This window comes from Typopeltis vanoorti, unplaced genomic scaffold (genome assembly GCF_054136105.1).
Source record: "Typopeltis vanoorti isolate ZY-2024b unplaced genomic scaffold, IOZ_Tvanoo_1.0 HiC_scaffold_74, whole genome shotgun sequence".
In the NCBI taxonomy this organism is placed as follows: Eukaryota; Metazoa; Arthropoda; class Arachnida; order Uropygi; family Thelyphonidae; genus Typopeltis; species Typopeltis vanoorti.
Window position 1 is genome coordinate 79,570 of NW_028328188.1, and position 23,368 is coordinate 102,937.

Consider the following 23,368-nt stretch of genomic DNA (forward strand, 5'->3'; position numbering starts at 1 on the left):
AGTGGAGTACCTCAGGGGTCTGTTTTATGGCCATTACTGTTTAACTTGTATATTAATGATATAGGTGAAGATTAGTATGGAGATATTCAGTTGTTTGCAGATGATGCAAAGTTGAGACGAACCATGAAGAGTAGTGAAGATGTTGTGGCCTTACAGGAAGACTTGAATAGATTGAATTTTTGGGCACGGAAATTGGGATGTGATTTCAATTTTCAAAATGTAAGGTTTTAAAATTTGGAAAACGAAGATGGGATGCAGAATTTTTGCTTGGTGAGAATATATTGTTGGAGGTAGAGGAAATAAGAGATCTGGGGTGATAGTGGATAAGGATCTAAAATTTAGGGGACACATTGCCAAAATTGTGAAGACAATACAAAGGCTTCTGGGAATGATGCAGAGGACACTGACGTGTAGAAGTAGGGAGATTCTTCTTCCATTGTATAAGGCTTTGATTAGGCCACACATGGACTATTGTGCCCAGATTTGGTCACTGGGTTTTTAAAAGGATGAAGAGATGTTGGAAATGGTCCAGTGGCGACTGACGTGTAGAAGTAGGGAGATTCTTCTTCCATTGTATAAGGCTTTGATTAGGCCACACATGGACTATTGCACCCAGATTTGGTCACTGGGTTTTCAAAAGGATGAAGAGATGTTGGAAAGGGTCCAAAGGCAACTGACTAAGGTAGTTTCTGACCGCTGTAATGTAGAGTATGAGGAAAGATTGAGAAGATGTAATTTGCAGAGTCTAGTGGACAGGAGGAAGAGGGGAGATATGATAGAAACCTACAAGTTTGGTAAGAGATTGTTATAGGATCAATGGTGGAAAAGTTCTACAGAGAATAGTGGGAGATCAGGGGAGAACCAGAGGTCATCCCTGGAATAAAGTATAAAGAACTGTATAAAGAGGGTGTGAGTAGGATAGTGAGAGGCAGGTTTTATTTTCGTGCAGAGTTGTGAATGATTGGAATGCCTTGCCTGAGAATGTTGTGTCTGCCAGGAGTTTGAATGTGTTTAAAATATGGTATAATGAGCTGTGTGTGTGATAAAAGGACCTCCCAGATGAGCCTTTAACTCCATGAGGTCTTGGGGTAATAATAATAAGACCCTCATGGAGTCAAAGACTCATCTAGGAGGTCCTTTTATCATTAGCGCAGCTCATCTTACCGTGCTTTAAACACACTCAAATTCTTTACAGGCTTTACATATTCTTAGGCAATCTTCTCAGCCTTGGAATACATTTACATTGCATCTACTAGATAGTTTTTGAAAATCCCCCCAAGCTGCATTGATCTCTTTTCTAATTGATCTACTTCTAAAATAAAGTTTTCAGAATATTTTATTAGTTTGTTGTTTAAAATTCTGCTATATATTTTGTAAAAGGAATTTAGTATAGTTATTCCTCTTCAGTTTTTAGGGTCATCTCTACTACCTTTTTTAAAGATAGGGATTACAATTGATTTTTTCCATTCTATCAGAGGATTACTATTTGAATAGATTTTATTTAAAAATAATAGGAGTCTTTCTTTGAACCTTGTTCCTGCATTTGAAGTTAAAAAGTTTAAAGTAAAAAAGTTTAACTGATCTATTTCTTTCGTTTTATTTTTTCCATTATTATTATTATTTTTGCAATAAAAGAGGGTCCAATAATAAAATCTTGCACACGGCCCATGAAAAACTAGTTAAGGCCCTGCATAAATATTGAATCAAGAATATGAAATGGAATAACTTATTCATTAAGTTAGTGATGGCTCATGCATTTCATCATTTTGTATATGAGGGCACCTTAACTTTGCTAGCCATTCAATATATTTCTAGAAACAACCTTGTAACTTCATCATATATTCATATTCATTAATAATTAATTGTTTATCAACTATGTACTGTAACTGTAATTGGAAAATTAATAATGGCCTGTCTTCATGATACATGTTTTATTCTTAATATTATCAGTATTTGTCATATTAAGTGCCAACTAGGTTTTGGGAATTGGCAAATACACTTTAACAGTTGTAGTTTTCAAAAGTTTGCCAAGAAAAAAAACCTTCAAAATAAATTTGCTCTTAGGGAATGAAACATAAAGTCTTGCTTATAAGTCTTATAAGCAAGACTTTTATAAACAGTATAACTGCTATGTAAAAAAAAAAAAAAAAAGAAAGAAAACTGCTTAACAATGAAAACAATTTGGTTATAACAAGACCTACTGAAACTAAGATTGTTATACATCCTTCGCTAATGGTATGGATATTTGTAAACTAGAAAATAATATGTGAATTGGATTGTTGTGAATGACTTGAATGCCTTGCCTGAGAGTGTGGTGTCTGCAGAGAATTTGAGTGTGTTTAAGGCACTGTATGATAAGCTGTGTGTATGACGAAAGGACCTCCTAGATGAGTCTTTGACTCCATGGAATCTTGGGATAATAATGATAATAAAAATAACTCTTATTCATTCATAAATGCTTTTTCAAATGTTACATTTTTATATAAACTCTTTCATTTAATAGTTTGAAACATTTTAAATCTGCAATACAGACATAAGATGACATTTTTAATAACCTGTATGTTTGATGCAAATTATATTATTTATATTTTAGCAGTAGTGATAGTGCTAAATTTGGATCCATGGAATTATCTGACACAGTATATGTATCCATTCCATTATGTTACTGTTCACTCTCAAAAGGAGATACTAAATCCATTCTTGAATGGATTTACTCTGCCACCACGATATATTCATAAGATTCGTCTTACAAAGGTGAGTTTTATATTATTATTATTATTTTTTAAGTTTATCACTGTGGGGTAGACAGGTTGTTTACACTTTACATTTATTGAATTTCAGCATCATACATTAAATATACTAAGAAATTATATTCTTGGTTTCATCCTTTATTCAAGTGTAAGCAAACAAAGTTTGCATGTGAAGTAACTTCCTGACTGGGCTATGTGTATATAGAGCTACTGACCTCACATCATCATCATCATCAGTTGCATCAGTCTTGGGACTGGTAGCTCAGCAGCAATTTCCTCCATTCTGCTCTGTCGTTGGCTTTCTTCTTAACCTCCTGGTAACTCCTCAAACCCATGGTGTCTTTGACTTGGTCAAGAAAGCTTTTCCTTGGTCTACCTCTTCTTCTTTCCCCCTCTATTTTGCCTTCAGTTATTCTTTTCACAAGTCCATCATGTCGAAGTATATGTCCAAACCACCTATTCCTTCTAATTTTGATTGATTTTATTAGAGTTCTTGTTTCGTTTATCTCTCTCAGGACTTGTTGGTTTGATTTTTTTTCTGTCCATTTTATTTTGTTCATGCGACGCCAGCACCACATTTCAAAATCCTCCAATCTTCTTACATCTTCTCTGCCTAGAATCCGGGTTTCACATCCATACAGTGCAATGCTCCATATCAATGTCTTTACTAATTTTTTTTTTCAATTGTATGTTGAGGTTTCCTGTTAAAATGCTTTTCATCAATGCTCCATATCAATGTCTTTACTAATTTTTTTTTTCAATTGTATGTTGAGGTTTCCTGTTAAAATGCTTTTCATCAATGCTCCATATCAATGTCTTTACTAATTTTTTTTTTCAATTGTATGTTGAGGTTTCCTGTTAAAATGCTTTTCATCAATGCTCCATATCAATGTCTTTACTAATTTTTTTTTTCAATTGTATGTTGAGGTTTCCTGTTAAAATGCTTTTCATCTTAGAGAATTGGGCTTTTGCGTTGTTTATTCTTGATATTATGTCTTCTCTTGTTCTGCCATCTTCTGTTATTAGGCTACCTAAATATTTAAAGCTTTCACTTGTTTTATTTGTTCCCCACTGATGTCTATATGCTCTGTATTGATAGGGATTTTGCCTGTAACAATTATTTTAGTCTTATCTGTGTTGATTTTCATTTTATATTTTTCAAGGTTATTATTTAGTAATTCTAGCATTGTTTTTAATGTTCTTCTGTTTTCTGCTACAAGGGCTATGTCATCAGCAAATCTTATACACATGACTTGCTCACCATTTATCTTTATGCCACTATTTATTTTATCTTTAGTTTCCTGAATGGCCTTTTCAATATATAAATTAAATAAAACTGGTGAAAGTCTACAACCTTGGCTTACTCCACTCCTTATATTTATTATTTTCTCCTTATCATTGATTTTAATCCGTCCATTTTGATATTTGTAATGTGATAAATTATTTTTGGTATTGGTATTATGGTTGATTTCATAAACTCCTTTGGTATTTCTCCTCTATCATAGATTTGGACTATTAATGGATAGAGTAAGGTTTTTCTCTCATCACCTAGATTTTGTATCAGTTCTATAGGAATATTGTCTACACCTGGACTTTTTCCCTTACTCATTTTGGACAGTGCTTTATCAAATTCTTCTTGCATTATTTGGGGTCCTAGATTATCTTCAATTTGATTTTCTATGCTGATATCAGCATCAAGTTCGTTGCCATTATAGAGATTTTCAAGATAATTCTTCCATTCCATTAATATATCCTCAGATTCTATTAGTAATTTTCCATTTTCATCTTTGATGGCATTGTTTTTGCTGTTCTTATTAAATTTGAAAGTCAGTTTGTTAAATTCTTTATAGGTTTTCTCTAGGATTTCTTTTTTAAATAATTCATCTATGTTATTACACTATTCTTCCAGGTATTCTTTTTTGGCTTGTCTACATTTTCTTGTAATTTGATTTTTAAGATATTTGTATTTGGCCACATCTTCTTCTTTAACAGCATTTTTATATTTTCTTCTTTCATCCATAAGGCCAAGTATTTCATCTGTTATCCAATGTTTTCTTTTTTCTTTTTCTGCATTTTTCAATAATCGATTTGATGAATTTATAATTAACTCTTCAATCATATTCCATTGGTTTTCAGTATTATTCTGACTATTTATGTTTTCTGGAATGTTATGATCAGTTGCCTCTTGGTATCCTCTCTTTATTTCTTTACCCTTTAATTTTTCAAGGTTCCATCTTATTGGTTTGTATCTTTGGATTTGTTTCCTGTTTCAGTTCTGTTTTCATTAAGACAAGGTTATGGTCACTACTAATGTTGACACCTGGATACCTGTTGCAATTTTTTATTTGGTTTCTGTATCTTTTCTTGATTAATATATAATCTATTTGATATCTATTTGAATCCCCAGGTGCTTTCCAGGTGTATCTTCTTTTTTTTGGAACTTGAAATAGTGTATTTGCTATAACTAACTGTTTTTGTGTACAAAATTCTATTAATTGCTTTTCTCTTTCATTCCTACGTCCAAGGCCAAATCTTCCTGAAACGTTATCATTGTTCTCTTCTCCCACTATAGCATTCCAATCTCCCATTATTATTATTGTATTATCTCTGTCTTTAAAGCTGCTCCAGATTTCTTCTATTTGTTCATAAATTTCTTCTATTTCTTCATCGCTATGTTGGCATGTAGACCATTATAATATTGAGGTTTACTGGTTCATTTTGAATGCTTATCGCCATGATTCTGTCACTGTAGTTAATTATTGTAGTGATTAACTTTCAAACTTTTTTATGAAGCATTATTGCAACACCTGACTAGCCCTTCTTTTGTCCTGAATATATTATCCGAAATTCTCCACTCCAGAAATCACCCTGTCCCTCCCATTTTGTCTTACTAATGCCCAGAATGTCTATTTCAAGTCTTTCCATTTCTTTTTTCACATTTTCTATTTTACCTGGTTCTAGCAGTGTTCTTGTATTCCATGTTCCAATATTCAGCTTATTTCTTTTCTTCATTTTTGAATAAGTACCAGGATTTCGTTGGCTGTTGACCTGAGAAGCCCGGTTACTTCTCCTGCCGGGCATGACTTCTTCAGTGAAGGCTCCATCACCAATCTTGATTTCATTTTTAATTTCCATTGCTGCTTTTACTTGGGAATGTAATGTGGTGGTTTCCCCTTGCCTTCCACATCGCAGTATTGTAACATGTATGCTACAATACATGTTAATACAAATAGCGCTGCTGCCCACTTTATTTCAAATTTATTGGTTTTCGTCAGAGACCATGCAGAAAACTAAAAGAGCAAAAACTTTGGAATTCGAAGTGTCGGAGAGGTGTATTTTCCGTAAGGGAATGCTAGGTCAGTGCATAAAGTATTTACCAAAATAAAGAGCCAAAAGGCTTCCCTTCGGCGATACACCTCTCAGATGCTCCATAATATTGAGAGTTTTTGCTCTCTTAAGGTTTCCTCTGGAATTTCGCTCCTGCTGAGGTTGGGGGGGGGTTGGATTTCGGGGGTTTGCCTTGAGATAGCAAGTGAGTCTTCGGGGAAATAGTTTTCCCGCATGGCTTGTGTGGTGTCTTGTCAGTGGATGCTTTTCCCTGGAATATGAGCGGTTCTGTTCAATGATAGGGTGAGCCTGTCACTGAGTGGAACCAAGGCTGAGTTGGACGATCTTTTGGTCACTCGTAGAGACTGATCTGATGAGAGATCACCCAATTTTTAGAGAAGCATTTACTTATACAGTGTCTCTGACGAAAACCAATGAGTTTGAAACAGTTGTCAGACCAGTGAAACCTTATCAAAATGAACCAATAGGAGGCGAGTATACTGGTGCTTTGAGCATTTGTGGCTCCTATGAGGTTCGGCTAGGGCAAATCATAGTATGGAGGCCAATGTATTCCATCAAGCTTTTTTGGTGAATTTTTGCACGAAACTTTTATAGTTTCTGTATTCAGTTTTGAAATGATGTTGGATTTAATATCCACTTAATTTATATAATTTTGTATTGCCGAAGTGAAGCATTTTGGCTCTTTATTTTGGTTATTTGTTATCCCTGAAGATGTATCAGTGATTTAGACAAAATATTGGAAGCATTAAAATTAGTTTTAAATCCTTTCCCAGTGCTGAAAATATTCAATTAAACCTCCAACATGAAGTTCAGTTATTGAGTGACCACTTTGCAAGGTTATATCATCCTAATGAGATTGGAACAGAGGTGGATGAATTGGAGGTACTTAGGATATTGCAGAATCTCAATGTAAATACAGCTGTGGGATTAAATGGGATATGTTCAAGGGCTTTGCAAGAATATACAAGGGAATTGGCAATGCCTTTGACTAGGTCCTTTAATTTAAGTCTCAGCTCTATGAGACTTAAATTAAAGGACCTAGTCATGCCTGAGATACTGATTAGTCTATAATTTACTACTGGAGTCTAATTCCCTTCCATAGGAAGGTTCTTAGACTCCAGTAGTAAATTATAGACTAATCAGTATCTCAGGCATGATGGTAAAAGTACTAAAAAATTGTTTTGGGCAGATGAGGGTAATGTTATCTGTGAGAGTCAACATGGATTTGTGAAGGGGCACTCTTGTTTTAGTAATAAGCTTGCTTTTATAATAAAGTTACAAGAGTAGTAGATGAGGAAAAAGCATATACTGCCATTTTCTTTGACTTAGGAATGCATTTGACAGGGTGCCACATGATAAACTGATATTTAATTTGCAGCACATGGTTTTGGACGTCAGGTTGGTCAACTGTATTAAGATTAGCTGTCCGATAGGTATCAAGATTTGTGTATGGTGGGACAGTTTTAAGGATGCAGATGGTTACAAGTGGGGTCCCACAGGGCTCAGTACTACGACCTATATTGTTTAACCTTTATATCAATGACATTGCCAGTGGATTGCAGGGTGATATTCAGTTGTTTGCGGATGATGTGAAGCTGGGAAGGGTAATAGTGTATATGTGGAAGTCCTGCAAGAGGATTTGAATAAGCTAGACAGGTGGGCAAAGGAATGGGGTGTCGGTTTAATGCAGCAAAATGTAAGGTCTGGAGGTTTGGGACACTGTGTACTGTATTGGATGAGCTATGCTGGAGGAATTAGGGGAGACGAGATCTGGGGTTGATGGTTGATAGAAACCTGAAATTCGGGAGACTTATTGCAAAGGTGGTGAAGGTAACACAGAGGATTTCTGCAATAATGAGAAGGACGCTCACCTCCATTGTGAAAGACCCTGATCAGACCACACTTAGACTATTGTTCTCAGATTTTGTTCTCAGGATTTGAAGTCGACAAATTAACTATGGAAAGGGTGCAAAGGCAATTAACAAAGACAGCTTCAGGACTGTACAATGTTAGTTATGAGGATTGGCAGAGGAAATATGGACTGCAGAGTTTGGTGGATAGAAGGAGGAGAGATTATATAATTGAGACTTTTAAAATGTTGAGAGGTGGTTACAGAGTTGACACTGAGGAGTTTTTTTGCTTGGCTGAACAGCGAGAAGTAGTGATGACAAGAGGCCATCCATGGAAGTTACGAAATGAAACTGTGAGCAAGAGAGTGAGGAGTGGTTTCTTTGCATGGAGAGTGGGTGAACCATGGAATGCATTGCCTGATGGAGTGGTGAGAGCGAGAACGGTCAATAAGTTTAAGGAGTGGTATGATTGACTTTGTTTCCTAGGAAAGACCTCCCACAATGATTCATGACAGACTTGAGTTTACTACGAATGACCTCCTGCAATGAGTCCTTTGACTCCATGGAGGCCTAAAAAATAACAATAATAATTAAAATGAGATAACACATGAGGGTCAACATGAATATGTGAAGGATTCATCATGCCTTAGTAACAAACTAAGTGCTAACTTTTTATAATACAGTAACAGCTGAGTTGGAGAAAGGTATGATTTTTGAAAGCATTTGGGAGAATACCACATTTAACTCTGTTATGCAATAAATTAAAGATGCCAAAAAAATTACATTCTTGGTTTAATCCTTTATCCAAGTGTAAGAAACAAAGTTTGCATGAAATATGCTAAGACCAGTTTTGACATTCATTGAGGTTTCATCAGTGGGAGCCAGTTCTAGGAGTGTGTTTTACAATGTAGAAGTGATATTTCCCTATAACAATAGTCAGAAGGTATCACAACTTATTACTAAAATACTCTAGATTATAGATAGATGTTGAAAATTTTTTCACTTGGATATACTATAAATTAAGGATGCCAAGAAATTATATCATCAAATTCCTGTTAAGCACCCTCAAAGGGTGTACAGGATACGATAGTACTACATTTAAAAAAATTACATCATTATTAACTTCCTATCTATAATTTCCTCCAAATCAATCTGTTACCTGTCAAAACTCCAACATTATCAGATGTCATATCTCTATCTTCTAAGGCACTATTTACTGTATCAATCCACCTATATCTTTTTCTTCCTCTCGGTCTTTTTTCTACCAGCATAGCAGAGAACACTAGTTTTTCTAATCTTTCCTTTCCCATTCTGTTTAAATGACCATACCACCTTAGATTAGCTCTGCTAACACATTCCTGGGAGCTAGCAATGTTTTTCCTAATATCCTTGTTTTTAATACGGTATTGCCACTGATGCTATCTGCTCGTGCTTCTATTCTTTCTCAGGACTCTCATATCTGTGGTCTCTAGTCTTTGATCAAGTGTTTTATTTCTAACTGAGCTCTCAGATTCATAAGTGAATATTGATTTGGAACACTGTCTTGTATACAGTGTATTACAAGACAGTGTATACTTTCATAAAAATTGACTACAGCCAAAATATTATCAACAAAATTCTCTACAAGACCTCGCTAAAAACAAAGATAAACTAGACTATAATAACATAGCATCTGTTAACATTACATCCAGTATACTACCACACACTATGGAAATATGCTTTGAACAATGAATGTGGAGCGACTTTGACTGAATGGGCAGAAATTCACAACATGCACCTAATTTCCGATGCAAAAGATAGATCTTCCTTCAGGGCAGCTTGGAACAGGAAGTACAACCCACCCGCTGCTTCATCACTCAAGACAACAATGGACGGCTGTTACCTATATTGAGAAGAGTTCTCTCCAATATTCCACGAAGCCATCATAGACCAATTATATTAGAGGTAGGTCTGCAGGTACTCCTTGTCAGATCCATTCAGTGTACCTGCTAGAACTTTCAGAAAGCTGACTGGGATACATTTGCTGCCTCTCTTGACAAATATGCCTGTTGGATCCATGCAATAATTACAAGAGATTTGTGGGAGCTGTTTTAGCTGTAGGCAAGAAGACCATACCAAGAGGCTTTCAGAAAGGGTATATCCATGTATGGGACAATGACAGTACTAACCTGTACCAAGAATATCTAGAGTGTGGCGAACCTGACATTGCAGATGAACTCATTCACAGCCTTGACACCAATCAACAGAAGAAATGGACTGAGGCAGTAGAAAGACTCGATTTTCGGCACTCTAGAAGAATAGCATGGGGCCTTCTAAGAAAACTAGGCATTGGCTCTCTGACTGTCCACAAACAATCAGCTATTTCTCCTAACAAATATACATCACATATTGTCAACACATAAAGATATACCGCCAAGGACAAAGAACACACTCTTCAAATAAAAAGAGAACTTACATATTTGGAAAATAACAGACTATCAGACCTTTTATGTTCACGACCTTTCACTCTTGAAATTAAGACTGCTCTAATGGATATGAAACCAGGAGAGGTTCCAGGTTTCGATGGAATTCACCTTGATTTCCTGTTGAAGACAGGATACACATGGGTGCTGTTCAGCTATACGGGCGAGCAATATTCAGCTGCAGAGTAAACAAGACAAAGAGCAGTGCACTGAAGCATTGTTGCTGAGGCATCCAAATTGTTCCGCATAGTTTTTGCAATATATTGTTTCATGTTTTTAGCTTGGATACAATGTTAATGAGTCCAAAAAGCTCGACAGTAGTTGGCTTTTTTTTTCTGACATCCTGCAGACTAGCAGACTTCCAGAAGTGTTTATGAAGACAAAAATTATCCCCATCTTAAAACCAGGAAAAACCAACAACAAACCATAAAATTAATGGCTGTTCACCCTGCTTAGCACCATTTATAAGCTCCTAGAAAGACTCATAATCAACAGAACAGAATTGCCCCTAAGATAATAGAACAAGTCCCAGTGGAACTGGTTGGATTCAGACATAAACAAAGCTGCTGTGATCAGATTCTGTCACTGACCACACATATAGAGCTACCAATAATGCCTGAAAAAAAAAACAGCTGTAGCTTTTATAGATCTCACTGCAGCTTATGATACAGTCTGGAGGCATGGTGCAATCTGCAAGTTGCTCCATGCAGAACAATAGCAATATTAATTGATAACATGCTAAGCACCTGCCTATTCCATGCATGTATGGACGAGAAGAAAAGTAAACAAAGAGCACTAAATAATGGATTACCACAAGAGTCAGTTCTGGCTCCCCTCCTTTTTACTTATACATCACAGATTTACCTAATACAGCATCCAAGAAATTTTGCTATGCTGATGACATTGCTCTAGCCTAGACACACCAATTTTACTACAATGGAAGATACACTAACAAATGACCTTGCAGAACTACATGAATACTTCAGCAAATGGAGATTACGCCCAAATCCTAGCAAAACAGAGGTTTCATTCTTCTACTTGAACAATAACCAGGCTAACAAAGACATGGTCTACTTCAACCACAAATTGCTAAGCTACAACAAATTCCTGAAATATCTGTGTCACTTTGGATAGAACTATCTTTAAAACTCATTAACATTGCATCCAAGCTAAAAACATGAAACAATATATTGCAAAAACTATGCGGAACAACTTGGATGCCTCAGCAACAATGCTTCAGTGCACTGCTCTTGGTCTCGTTTACTCTGCAGCTGAATATTGCTCGCCCGTATAGCTGAACAGCACCCATGTGTATCAGGTTGATGCTCAGCTTAACACCACTATGAGACTTATTTTGGCCCTATGTGACTCCTTCTTGTTCCGAAAAGTAAAAATTTGGCTGTGGGAAAAATATTTCTTTGAACAACTATTTTGCACAATTTGAAAAATCCTACATTTTAGATAGGATGAAAGATTTGGAAACTCGCTTGACCAAATGTACAGATCTCGATGGAGACTATGTTGAGAAATAAAGGTGATATTTTCCAAAAAAAAAAGATGTGTAACTAATTTTTTTACCAAACTTTTCAAACAACCCTCGTAGATTACATGCCGTATATCATATTAATGGCACTGTACTCCAATAAATATATGAAACTAGAGATTTAGGGATGTAGTGGTAGACAGAGAGTTAAAGTTTGGATGACATGTTGCTAAGGTTGTTAATGTAGCCCATGAGATTACTTGGCTATTGAAGAACACATTAGGAAGAAGAGATAAAGAAGTTGTTGTTCTGTTTTATAAAGCCTTGAACACCCATATCTGGATTACTGTGCTCAAGTTTTCTCTCCAGGGTTTTTGAGTATGAGGATATGATGGAAACGATTTGAGATTTGTGGCCTGTGGAATATTCCCTATGAAGACAGATTGAGGGTGTGTGGTTAGTTAATAGTAGAAAAAGTGTGGATATGATGAAACTAACATTCTGCAGTCCTGAAACCATCTTTGTTATCCACCTTTGTACCCTTTCAACAGTTAATTTATCCCCTTCAAATCCTGGGGACCAAATCTGAGAACAATAGTCTAAGTGTGGTCTGATGAGAGTCTTATACAATGCAATGATAACTCTTTTATCTCTGCAGGTCAGCATCCTTCTCATTATTGCAGCAATCCTCTGTGTCACCTTCACAACCTTTACAATATGTCCCCTGAATTTCAGGTTTCTATCAATCATCAACCACAGATCTCTTATCTCCCCTGCTTCATTCAGTACAGCTCCTCCAATAGAGTATGCAGATTCCCATCGATGTGTCCCAAGCCTCAAAACTTTACATTTTGCTGTATTAAACCGACACTTCCCAGCTGTCTAGCTTATTCAAATCCTCTTGATTGACTACCACATCTGCACTATTACTAATAACCCTTCCCAGCTTCACATCATCCGCAAACAACTGAATATCCCCCTGCAATCCACTGACAATGTCATTGATATAAAGGTTAAACAATGTAGGTCCCAGTACTGAGCCCTGTGGAACCCCACTTGTAACCCTCTGCCTCCTTGAAACTGTCCCACCATACACAACTCTGTGATACCTATTGGACAGCTAATCCTGAATACAGTTAACCAACCTGACGTCCAAAACCATGTGCTGCAAATTAAATATCAGTTTATCATGTGGTGCCCTGTCAAATGCATTCGCTAAGTCCAAGAAAATGGCAGTATATGCTTTTCCCTCATCTACTGCTCTTGTAACTTTATTATAAAAGCGAGCATATTACTAAACAAGAGCACCCCTTAACAAATCCATGTTGGTGCTCACAGATAACATTGCCCTCATCTGCCCAATGCTGTATACGGTCCCACACTAATTTCTCCAAGATCTTAACAATTATCGATGACACACAAATTCAGGGACGAATGCTGGTCTTGAAATTCATGCTTGCTCTTGTTATTACTACATTATTACTACATCACACCTCCAGGGAGTCCAAAGACTCATCGAGGGAGGGCATCTTCTCTACAACTCCTCGTCTCACTACTCCACCAACCTTCATCATATAACACCAATGCCATCTACCATCGACTACCACCACTAGTAATTTAACAGAATCACAAACAACCATGCCTACACTGGGATTTGAACCCGCAGCCTTTTGGCTGGAGAGCGTATACGCTAACCACTCAGCCAACCAGGCCGTTATCATTCAGGGGGTGAGAGGTGTCATTGAAGTTTGATTAGCGGAATAATAAATTACTGACTATTAAAACTATATATTTAGAAATTTATGTACATTTAATTTACAAATACAACATTTATTTTACAAATGATATTCTATCTATTTCAATTTAGCTACTTGAATACAAATTCTACCCTACGGTTCTTCTTTATGAACTGCCCAATAACATCATCATAAAAAGTTGGTTGTAACTTAATTTTCCCAAGCAACATGCACATTAGTAAAGGTTTAATGAAGCTCACGGGCTAGAGCTACTTTTACTGCGTATGGCCTGTGTTTAAGACAAAGTGAAGGGAGCGGAAATGGCTATGCACACGCATGAAATCATAGTGCTGCTGCGAGAACCTGGAAGCTCCTACAACCAAACAAGCCAAGGTAGCTTTGACTAGACGAGCAAGCATCAGCTTCAATACATGACGCAAAGCTCAATTATTGCCGCTCTAGCTTAAGACATCGTTTGTCTACAAAAATAAAAGCCTAAATGGAATGCTTTAAATTCATGCATTTATTAACAAATAAATATTAATTCTTTCTCAATTAATGAGCTTGCGCAGCAAGCATAGAAGCATGGAGATATCGCCACAGCACAAATTGGCCTATAATTAGATACTTCCAGTTTACTACCGCCCTTATGCAACGGCACTATCTTATACCTTCCTTCCATTCCCTGGTACCTTTCCTGTAGCCAGACTCATTGAAAAGCCAGGTCAAAGGAGTTGTCATTTCTTTAGCACATTCTCTCAAAACTCATGTTGAAATACCATCCACTCCCACAGCTTTACTGACATCCAGAGTACTCAGTATTTGGAACACACTCTCCTCCTGCACCTCTAAACCTCAAACTTGCACTATCCCTCTAGTATTAAAATTTACTCCTCCAGGATGAAATACTTCAGTAAAGAGTAAATTGAACAATTGTACTATGTCCTCTGGATCAGTCACCCTATTCCCATTTTTATCCCACAATGTCATTCTTCCACAGTCATTTCTCCTCCTTCTGGCCACATGGCAAAAAATTTCCCTAGGATTTTCTTTGAATCTTAGGGCCAATCTCCTCTCACATTCCAGTTTAGCCTTCCTTACCATACTAGTCTTAACTGTCAAAATATAAGAATAAAATATTTTATAATCACATATGCAACAGTCTGCATTTTTTATAAACAAAATAAATTTGTTTTAATTATAATTAACTGGCTAAACAATCTATAAATACTAAATAAATATTATCTAAACACAATAATATTGAAATACGTTATATTTCTCTTTTGTTTTTATACTTCAAGTTATAATCAGCAGTACCAATCAAGGGGCATTGTTTAGCCAGTTAATTATAATTAAAACAAATTTATTTTGTTTATAAAAAAAATTACAAATTTTTTTTATAAACTTATTTACTTATTATTTGTAAAATGGTAGTAACAGTAACTATAATATTTTATTTAATAAAATCATTTTTGAGACGATGAGACGATTTTACATGAAAAAAAAAAAAACTCTCCGTCTGGTGCACATTTACCCAGAAAAAACTCACTTCTTCACAGGATAACATTTACAAACAATTACTTTAAGGAAATATTTATGACTGCAGCTGCCACACCTTATTTTCTTCCTTCTTCATGTCTTGTGTTCTTTTGGAGGATCTATAGCAGAGCGATGATTTTCTAGAAAAGATTTGACATAGGGATTCGGATTAAATTCATTCAAGCGTTTCCCATTTACACATATTTCATTAAATCCGAAATATGTTTTATAGTGACAGAAGATCTCTTCGTCATTACAATATTATTCATCACACTAAAAGCTCGTTCAGCTTCAGTGCTGCTAACTGCAATTCTTGCCATAATAACTTTGGCTTTTTTCACCGTGCTGGAAATTTCATTTTGTAACTTTCCAGTCAAAGCCATTTGTACTAAATCTCTAAAATCATTAATTTTAATTTCAAATTTCAAAATAAAATTTAAAGACCTTATTCTTTTTTTCTCCTTCTAACCATGGACTCGTAACTTCTTCCATGTTTCAGGATAGCATACATTTAAAATGTTTTTCAGTTCTTCATTTTCCAAATCCTCATAATTTTCATTTTTAAGTTTAAAATTACTTTGCTGCATTAATCTATCCTTTAAGGACATTATAAGAGGGTTTAGTAATGGTTTTTGCAGTAGTCTGTGAAATCTGATTTTGCTTTCAATTGCTATTCCTTCAAATTCTTTTGATTTTAACATTTTTTGATTCAATTTTAGATTCATAAGAACCTACAGAATTTTTAAAATCATTAATTGCATTAATTGTTTGCATGATTAAGGAGTTAGCCTTTATTATAATACTTATATTTGCGACTTTGTAGAGCTTTGGACAAATATGGTAATTCCTGTAAGGTATCAATCATTAATGCTATATCTTTTAAAAATTCCAAATTGAGAAGCCAATTTAAAAAGCCGTTATATTTATCATTTGATGCAAAATGCTTCATAAAGCTGAGTAATCTCCACATATTTCTCCAGTCATTTGGAGAAACTGCAAGCTGCTCATCATGGTTCAAACACACAGCTGATCTTTAAAATTTCAATACCAAGGTCTTTTGCAATTGTATTTAATTCTCATTGATTTTTTTCATGATTGATGATAAAAAGCATATAATTTATCTATAAATATTTCAAAAAGATTTATTTGTTTAATGTTTTTTATCGAATCGTCTAATGCTAATTTTAAACGATGAGCTATGCAATTCCAAATCACAATGTTGGGAAATTTTTTTAGAAGTTTGATTGCAACACCTGATTTGTTTCCTAACATTACACTAGCTCTATCAGAACAAAACAGTGAGATGATTTTTTAAATAGTTATTAGAAAATCCATATGAATTTAAAGTAGCAATTATAGTAGCATTATACAGTTCATTTTGGTATTTTCTACTTCTACAGGATCTACAAAAATCATACATGGTTCAGTGAGCTCAACTTGTATGTGGATAACTAAAATACTTATTTTCGATAAGGTTGTCGATTCGTCTGCTATTATAGAAATTTTGCAATTTTTTTTCTATTATTTTGGAAAATATTTCTAATTTTATTTGTTTAGAAATATGTTCAAGTATTCTCATTCCTGAGAATCTAGAATGCAATGATAATCCTAGATCAACACCATTTTTAATTTGCAGCTCAATTAAATCTGGTAAATCAGACATTGGTCGGTTTCTCTTCACCAAACTATAAACATAATTAAAATTTTTGAAGTTATCAAAATTTCTTTTTCATTTAGATTGTCAATTAAATTTGATAATATAGATTTGCTACATTCTTCATTTATTTTTATGATTTTATTATGAGCAAATTATTTATTATGTTTGGATAACTTTTTATACAAAGATGCCGTTCTTGTGTATGTAGTGTTTCCATTCAGTTCTATTTTCATTTCCACCCATTCCTTTGATAGGTGACGACTTTTTTCTCCTTCAACACCTAAGCTTTTATATTTTGAGCAAACACAACATCCTAATTTACCATTTTTAACTTCTAAGCACTTATACTGCATTTTGAAATATGATGCTTTCTTCTCATTCCAAGTAATCAGGTAAATGATTTTCTTTTTCTCCTCCAACTTGTTGCACATTCATTGAATCAATGTGTGTATTATCTTCATCTTCGACTTCATTTTCAACTGCAGTAGAATCAGCAGAATCACTTTTCATTATTTTTTCTTTCCCAAAAAAATTTAATAAATTTGACTGCCTTTTCATGTTTCACAAGTAAAAATGCTTTTACAATTATAAAATTAAAATTTGTTGAATATACAGTTTTTAAATTTATTATTATTTTTAAATTTTAAACACAAACAATTGTTATACATCAGTGTACTGATGAACACAGAATTAATGTCCAGTGGAACAACCCATTGATGACAGTTTTACGAACATTTGATTGGCTACTGGTTTTACCATATGATTGGTTACCAGAAGGGGGAAGGGTAAAGATAGTGCATGTGCTTATTTTATTTTCAAACTTGGGCATGTTCGTTATAGGGGAGTTGAAACAATAATTCCAAATAATCTATACACTGCCAAATAGACTAATTTTTGTTAGGTTATCATATGAGTTTGTTGCTTAATATATTTAAAAAAATTATGTTTTTTTGAAAAAATAAAGTAAACAAGAAGAACAAGGGACTTGCAAATTTGAGGAAAATTTAAAAAAGAGCTCACCATGCAAGCCCTTATAGCTCACCACTGGTTGTACAGGGTGTTTCAATCATCAATATCTAGTTATCATATATGGTTTTGAAATACCACATGTGAAATTTCTGTAATCTGGTTTCATGAAACCAGATTACAGAAATCCTAATATTCAAACATGGAACTTTTTTTAAGGCTCCAATAAGTTAGTGAAGGTGTGTGTGTGTGTGGGAGGGGGTGTCTCGCATTATAAAATGAAATTCATATGCCCTCTGTAGACTTTAGCAAACAACCATGCCCATAGTAGGAGCCAAACCCCAGCCTGTTGTCTGGAGAACAGATACACTAACCATTCTGCCAACTGTGCCATTACAAGGCATAAGAAAAGGATGTCTAGTTGACATACAGAAAATGATCATAAACATTTCTGTTTGTTTGAATCATTAAGTCTCAAAAAATAAAAATACCATCCTTCATATTTTGATTATCTATTATTGATATCTGAAACCTGCTTTTTATATACACTTGCTAACTAGCATTGAGTGTTTGTTTTGTATTGTTTTTTCAGACAGTAAAAAATCTCCTTCCAGCACCATACACAACCAACTGCACTGATTATTTGTCACTTTGGAAATCAAGGGGTGGTTTTGGTCCCTTATCAAAGCAGGTGCGTGTTTCTTACTTTATGGTTATTTTAATTCATTTCAGGTTATTACTGCATTATGCAAGAATTTACTAGGATTGAGCTCTGAAATATTTTGGAATATTATTTATGTTTTATTAAGAATTAAATATTTTTAAATTACATATATTTAAGCTGTAATTCCTATGGATTAAGTTACCATCCAAAAGTTCCCAGTTTTTCTCCACTGAACGCAAACTTCATGTTCAAAAAACTTCAGAAAGAGGAGATGCAGATTTTGTGTGTTTGCAGTTGCACTGTAATGCTATGATGGGCAGCTGCTGCTTTTGTATTAAGAGGTGTAACAGAAGGTGGAGGAACGATAGTTTGCCAATTTACTGAAGGCATGACCATGGAAGTAACTGTAGAATAGACACAGTGCTGAAACATGGCATCTATGAGCTAGAGACTGAAGTAAATCTGTAAGGGAGGGATCATCAATGAGCCTAATTGCCTGATTCTGAACAACATCAAGGATTTTAAGAGAGGTCCACCCTAAACATGTGAACATCTTTTTAGTACTGCTTTTTTCGCAGGATAGGAAGGGAAAACGAGGTGGTGGAGTACTGCTTATGATACATGATGACATGTCTTCAAAAAGTGGAGGCTTTGGAAGCCAGTGACATTAATGGTTCTGAAAGCATATGGTGTGAGGTAGAGGTGGGAAACACAGGATATTTAGTGGGGTGTTGCTTCAAGCCAAGGAGCACAGAGGTTAGGGAGCAGGAGATCATTAGGAAGTTGAGCTTGACAAGTGCAAGAAGAGTGATTATTATGGAGCATTTTAACTACAGCAGTATAAATTGGGAAGAGGAAAAGCATGTAGTAATATGGGAATGGAAAATCTAGAATTCTTGAGGGACAAATGTCTTTGGCAACATGAAATGGAGGGAACAAGAGGTTCAAGAATTTTGGATTTGGTCATAGTATCAGAATAGCTGATGATAATTGAGATGACATTTCTCCCAATAGTTGGAGATAGTGACCATGTGGTTTTGACTTGGAAAATGAATAGAAATGCAGAAGTATCAAAGAGAAGGGAACATATGTGAAATTATAAGGCAGGTGATTATAATAATCTCAGATATGAAGTTGGAGTAGTTCCTTGGAGGGCAAAATTGGAAGGCCAGGATATCAATTGTGCTTGGGAAATTGTGAGGGAATATATTTTCCCTCATAAGGAGAGGGTGGAGAGCAGATGTGTGAAGAATATAAGACTCAGTCCAGGAGAATGACTAGTATGGTAAGGAAAGGGGAATCTAGAATATGAGAAGAGATAGGCCCTAAGATCCAAAGAAAATCCTAGGGAATTTTTTAGCTATGTGGCCAGTAGGAGGAGAAATGATTGTGGAAGAATGACACTGTGGGATAAAAATGGGAATTGAATGACTGATGCAGAGGACATAGTGGAGTTGTTCAATAAACTCTTTATTGGAGTATTTCATTCTGGAGAAGTAAGTTTTAATACTGGATGGATAGGGCAGGTTTGAGGGGTGAAAGAGGAGAATGTTTTCAAAAAATGCTGATTAATCTGTTTGTCAGTTAAAGCTGTGAGACTGGTTGGTACTTCACGAAGGGTTTTGAGAGACTGTGCTGAAGAACTAACAGCTCCATTGACCTGGCTTTTCAATGAAAGTCTGGCTATGTGAAATGTGCCCATGGAACGAAATGGAAGGAAGGTAAGATAGTGCCATTGCATAAGGGTGGTAGCAGACTGAAAGTGTCTAATTATAAGCCAGTTTGTGTGTCATCAGTTGTTGTTAAGGTCTTGGAATAATTAGTGAGGGACTATATATTTGGGCAGACATGGGTAACGTTATCTGTGAGAATCAACATGGATTTATTAAGGAGCACTCTTGCTTTAGTAATATGATTGCCTTTTATAATAGTGATGAGCAGTTGATGAAGGAAAGCCATATACTGCCATTTTTTTTTTCAAAAAAATGAAATTTTGAAAACAAAAAACAAACTTTTGAAGTACAGTGCAAACTCTAAAAAATAGTGATTGTTTCAGATGGGAACACACATGTTGAAGTTGCTTGCATGGAAAAGCAAGCTAACAAGGGACAGACTAATTTGGACAAAAATCTTTTGATAGGAAGTTAATAATAATCTAAACTTAATCGTGTAGTTCTGTCATGCTATACTGTACCATTCTAGAGAACGTACCTCGGGAATTTGATGATTGTAATGAAGATATTCTAAAGGCCTACACATTATGAATGGAATAACCATGTAATAAAAAAAAAATAAAGATAATTGTTGTGTTAGAGAGTAGTGTTCTGGAGCTTAGCAGTGATATTTGGAACTGATAGATAAGTTGTGTATATTATTATTATTAGCATCTGACCTCCATGGTGACAGACACTCATCATGGATGGTACACAATATTGCATACAATGTTTATCCAACCGGGATTTAAACTGATTCCATGTTACGCGTGCTTTTCTTTACGCAAATTGTACAAAATCTCCCTCTGACCATGCCAAGTTCTAATAATTTTTTTCTGTAGGCGGAGGTCCAAAATGTCTTTCAGCTTCCCTATTCCCATGTTCTTCTGCATATTCTACAACCTGCAATTTGTAACTTGAAGTATATAAATGTCGCCTGTTTTTTCCATCACTAAAATCTATGGGGAAATATCAAACTGAACACAAAATATCTCACGTCAACTCAATACTGATAAACATCAGTAACTGATTACTCGGATAAGATATTATGAAACTTGAATAGGGGCTCCCCGTTCTTAGCCAATGACGCACTAGAAGTCACGTGAAGGTTACGCATCAATTTGATTGCACCATTAACCGACTATAAAGATCTTGAAACATAAAAGGGAGTGCGTATGACTTTGAAAAGAGGAAACAATCTTTGCCTTCATTATATAAGATGCACCCCATTTTTAAGATAAATTTTTAAGGTAAAAAAAGTGCGTCTTTTACACTGGAAAATACGGTATAGTACAGGAATGAATCATAGCACAGGAAAATCTGCCTTTAGAACACGTAATTTACAGAGAAAAAATACTAGTGGTAGTGGTGATGACTAGATGTGTGTATTAGGAGAATTATGTAGCATCAGAGACAGTTAGATGAATGAAGTAGTGTGTCCTCCCCCTGATGAGTCCTTGGACTCCTCGGAGGTGTCACGTAATTATAATAATAATATAATATTAGCCATATAGATGATGATTGGAGATGCTTTCTTCCTTGCTTATTAATCACTTTAATCAAACTCTCTCTTCTACACCCTTTACTGCTACCAGATTTCTTACAATACATATTTTGCATATGTATTGCTCTATCTACTGTCTAGCTTGCCGTATGATGAATACAGCATTTAAAACCAACCTTTTTATCTTCTCCTCTTATGTTTTTTTTTTTTTTTACCTACAAAACATAAACACATTCGTTTTCACTTTCCTTAACTGTTTTATGCTTTTCCTCAAAGTAAAAGTCCAATCCTCCCAACACTTACTTGGTCTGACCCAGCATATTCTTTCCCAAGTTTCTCTTCCAAAATTTTTCTTAGCCTTTTTTTTTTTAAGAATGCTTATATAAATCTTACCCAGAATAGTCAATAGAGGGTTTCTTCAATCAATTTTATTTCACTTTTTTTATTGGTGAGTAGTGTCAGAGTTCTTCTCTAATCATCTCCCAATGTATTGGATTTTTCTACTGTGAGTTAGCCAGTGTCATATGAAAAGGACTCATATTTTTCCCAGAAACATGAGTTTTTCTTCCCACAACCCAGATGAACTTGCAAGAACTCACCCATACACATGCACACACCATAACTTATGCAACAGAGGGTGATAAAATTAAAAAGCATTTGTCTGGTATGTGAACAACAGATACAGAGATATCCTCTTCACAGGTGACAAGATTTTCACCACTGAAGAGCCATGTAACTGCCAAAATGATCAGGTATATGTCCTGGATTGTCACATAGCACATGCCATAGCACCCAGAATTCAGAGAGGTGATCACCCTGTGTTAGTGATGGGTTGTTGGGGGAGGGGAGGGGATGACGTATCAGGGTGTATCTAAGTTGCATTTCTGTGAGAAAGGGGTAAAAACCTTCACCGAAGGATCACACAAAAATGGTTGGAGGTGAATGTACACCACCACATATCGCCATCCGATTGATTGATTGGAAGCTTCTATCTGGATCTGGACTTCAAATTGTAGTCGTAGCTTGAGTGAATAGCCTGCAAGAAACAACACCCGAAATCAAGAAACGCCAGCCCGAAGGTGGATTCAGAGCGAGTAGTGGCAGTGTTTCCATTGGATGTTGTGTGTGTGTACGTGCACGTGTGTGTGTGCCTCCATCGATATGGCCTTACAGACTTCGGGCAGGCATGAAGGCAAAAGGGGGATACACTTTGAACATTGAGTGCTGCTACATGCACCTTATACATGTGGTTTATACAATGTGCTGAAAGCTGTGAATGATTTACAGATTAAAGATTTATGTGCTGTTAAATTTGTAACAGTATTTATGTTATTTGTAACAGTAGTTTATACCAAGTTCGACTTGGTATAAACTAGAATACATTTTAAAGATACCAAGTAATTTTAAACCTGGTTTTACTCCATTTCCCAAGTAAGCAAACAGAGTAAAACCAGGTTTAAAATTACTTGGTATCTTTAACATATTTATACGAGTAAAACCAGGTTTAAAATTACTTGGTATCTTTAACATATTTATACCCAAGGTAAAAATACTTTCTAGAATACATTTAATATTAAACACAATATTTGTACATAATTTTAAAACCATATGCTTACTAATAAACAAAGTTTCTTTTGATTTAAGAAGCTTAAAACTGATGTTTATTTTAAAGATTTCACTTTGTTATTTCTCAGATT

General features: G+C 35.3%; 1 long non-coding RNA gene across 5 annotated transcripts in view; it reads left to right on the forward strand.

Annotated features, from left to right (window-relative positions):
• The first annotated feature begins 2,597 nt into the window (after positions 1 to 2,597).
• The window catches only part of LOC150092090 (uncharacterized), a 106,391-nt gene continuing 85,620 nt past the window's right edge, over positions 2,598 to 23,368 (forward strand). For all 5 annotated transcript variants that reach the window (XR_016550620.1, XR_016550622.1, XR_016550623.1 and 2 more), the window contains exons 1-2: positions 2,598 to 2,754; positions 18,384 to 18,482. This is a non-coding gene — a long non-coding RNA (uncharacterized LOC150092090). The remainder of the gene's footprint in view (positions 2,755 to 18,383; positions 18,483 to 23,368) is intronic.